This window comes from Nicotiana sylvestris, chromosome 7, assembly GCF_000393655.2.
Source record: "Nicotiana sylvestris chromosome 7, ASM39365v2, whole genome shotgun sequence".
NCBI lineage: Eukaryota > Viridiplantae > Streptophyta > Magnoliopsida > Solanales > Solanaceae > Nicotiana > Nicotiana sylvestris.
Window position 1 is genome coordinate 33985875 of NC_091063.1, and position 3704 is coordinate 33989578.

A 3704-nucleotide genomic window follows, 5' to 3' on the forward strand; every position below is an offset into this window, starting at 1 on the left:
GGTACAAGGTGCCCATCGCGGCCCATCAGTTTGGGTCGTGACATACGACCTCGGCATGATATGCGCATACTTGTATTGCTTGCTTGAGAATTTTAAATGTTGATAATTACCCCTTCCTAGAAAGAGATAAATTGATAAATATAATGAAAAGTAAACCTTTGGAAATCCTTTAGTATTTGAGAAGTTGTTTACCTGCTTTCCGGCTTTATGAGTTAAATTTTGCTTTATGAAATCCATGAATTCCTCACACTTTTTCTATATTATCATTGGACCATTAGTAAGTGTCGAAGTTGACCTCTCGTCTCTACTTCTTCGAGATTAGACGGAATACTCATTGGGTGCATGTTGTTTTCGTACTCATACTACACTTGGTGTGCATTTTTGTTGCACAGGTTCAAGTGTGGCTAGTGGCTTAGTGGCATAGCGGCATGGTTGATACAGAGACTTAGGTGAGCTGCATTCGATACGACTCGCTGCTAGCAGAGTCCCCTTCAGAGTATTTTACTGTGTTTTTCATTTCTGTCCACTTGTATTCCAAACAATTACTGCATTTTATTGCATTCTCTAGTAAATGCTCATGCACTTGTGACACAGGGTTCTGGGATGATTATGGAGTATCTTGTATTAAATTTTAACATTCATATTAGATTTGAAATGATTATCTTTTACTGGTAAAGTTGAAGGAAAAATCATAGTTTTCAAAATTATTTAAACGAGAATTTAATTAAGTATTTTGGTTAGCTTGCCTGATAGCGGTGTCCGGCGCCATCACGACCCTTAGTGGAATTTTGGGTCGTGACAACATGATATCAGAGCACTAGGTTCCCTTAGGTCTCACGAGTCATGATCAAGTCTAGTAGAGTCCCGCAGATTGGTACAGAGACGTCTGTACTTATCTTCGAGAGGCTACAAGACTGTTAGGAGCACCTCCCTTCTTGATTCCTCATCGTGCAATTTGATTCCTTTGAAGCTTATGCCTATCTTATGCAATGTGAAGCGCGTATTATAAATCAGGAATTGAGAAAATGTAATGGTACTACAGATGTGGTGCGGGATGTTCCTCCCTGCATATTTGATCAGGTTGTTGTCGTCGCCTTGCGAAAGGCTGTTCTGTCATTTCAGCTCAGTTTCAGTATTACCTAAGGTTTTGAGATTTGGCATTAATTGTTATGACGATTCGTGCGTTGTTATCGCACAATATTGGTGTAGTGGTAGAGTGTTTGTCTATGCGTTGAAGTAGTGAATGACTTGAAAGGATGTTTACTCAATGCAAGATTCAGAGATTCAGAATTTTATTTCCCGGCAGAAGAGAGGCAATCGGGCTATAAATGTTCAAGTTTGGTTTGATGGAGTAATGAGACTTGGTATTTTCAAGCGTGGTGGAATTTTCATATATGATGTGGTATCGTCGTCCTCGATTGAATATGTTGAGTTCGTCGGTGTTATGGTTTTCTTCAATTTGCCTTTGGTGCAAGATATTGTGAAATAATAATGGAGAGGCGACTGTCAGAGATCGCGATGTGCGGTAATTCAGGATTGAATCGGTATATCTAGTGTTGATGGCCCAAGAAAGATGACCTCGAGGAGATTTAAAGTTAGTCGTTGTTCGTGGGTTCAAGCGCTACGAAGATGGATTTTATTTAAGGCAACAACTGAGCAGCAAAGGAAGAGAAAGGGCATGTGGGGAGTGTAAGGCAGTGGTTAAAACTTTTAGAAGGCCAGGTATAAAAAGCAAAGGTTGAGTAGTCGATTAAAGGGGTGAGTTCAGCTAAAGTGGGAGAGTGGCAGAGTTGCATATGGGCTTTGCGGTAGGATGACTACGCACCTTACGGAGAGTTTGGAATGATTTGGGAATTTTAGAGATTGGTGATTGGGGCCTACGGATTTAATTTGGGGCATGGGCTATTATGCGGCAGGAGATTTGATATAACGGAAGGGAGCTGCTTGAAATGAAGAAGGATACAACATAACTTTGAATTAGAAGGATGTTGTCGCACATCTAATTGATGTCCACCATAGGTGAATGGACTTATGCAGCTAGAGAGTGGGCTCGAACTCAGGATGGGTTCTTGATGTCGTAGTGATTGTACCCCGTGCAGCAGCGTTGGAAGATGTCAGAAAGTGATTTCCACAGGTGGGTCATTCCCTGTGAGCAGGTTAGTGTTTGTGTGGCTGGCAAAGCTTCTGCGGAGGATTTTGCTGGCCATTCCGGTAAGAGCTCGAATATGTGAATGTTGATGGAAATCCAGGGTGTTCATGAAGTGCTAATGGAAGTATTTCAAGGAATCTGGCGGTTTAATTGAGCGAGGTAATGTCAATAAGAGATAAAGAATCTTGGTGAATTCTAGAGGTGTGTAATAGTGGCTTCAAGCTAAGTGAGAGAGTCCCACGACCTATGATTGGGTTGCATGGTTAACTACTTGCAAGGTTTCTGGTTATTAGCATATTGATGGGTTATTTCAGCTATGGAAAAAGGACATAAGTGGTAATTTGAGCAAAGGGATTATTAAAGGTGTGTTATGGTTGGCCTTATTGGCTCATGTTCAGACTTGGGGAAGGATTCAGGATTTATGCCTTGTATAGATGCGGGTTTCAAGGAAAATGATTCTGCCCGGGTCCTTCATCGAGAGGGTATTCATGTGCTAGAAGATTCATAGAGTAGATTATATTCGGGGCCAAGTCAGAGCGGGTGGCTCTCAACAACGGTCCTAGTGGATTCAAAGGGGTAAAGTGTGGTACCTAATGATTTCGAACCTATAGGTACGATTAAGGATCAAGCTTTGTAGCAGCTTATGAGAAGAGGCCCAGAATGTTCTATGATGTTTTGACTTGCAGTGCTGCATTTGGGAGGAAAATGATAAAGGACTTCGAATTCGTAGAGAGATTATCAGAATGGGCGTACCAGTTGAGGATGCAAATATGCGCACAAGGGAAGTATGAAATAGTTCGTGGAATTTAAGACAGCATGGTCTCGTGATTCAAGGTCACTCGGGATGAGTACCGAGGGTGATGTATGTATTGAATGGTGTTATTATTATTTCAAAGGTTATCAATGATAAATTGGACGAAGATGGATTGGCTAGTCATAGTTGAATTGGCATATTGGTGGTAGTGATCAGTTCCTTTAGCGTGATCAAGTTATGCAAGTGATTTGTAAACGGTACGTGTGAGGCTTGTCGGCCGTCGTAATTGATGTTATTCAGAAGTATTCTACTGTTATGGCCTGTTATGTGTAGGCAGATCCCGGAAGGGCTATGGTGGCTTAGACCACTACTTAGAGATTTGCATATTTTACGGTTATGAGAATTCACCTGTGTGTTGCTATGGTTCTCCTGAAGTGAGTTAAGTGAAAAGTTTTTATATGATGAAGTGTTAATCTATTAGTGGTTCTGGAGTTATGATGAAAATCGTATTCTATTGTATATTGGCATTATGGGTGCAGTGAGTGGTATGGAATTTGAATTGAGGATCAGGGTTGCAGTTTGGTGTTGACAAGGATGTCACGAGCTCGGACGAGCATGAAAGGAGTTTCGATGTTTAAAGTAAGTGGGTATTGCCTTCAGCGTCACTTGAGATCGGTGTTTTGTGAAAAAGGCTTTGCATCCTGGTCAAGGATTCTTGATCGTTTTTCAGCGTTAGTGTGGACGGTGGTTTGGATGTATAGACCTGTTATCTGTCACGGAAGGTTATAGGAGCGTGCCCCA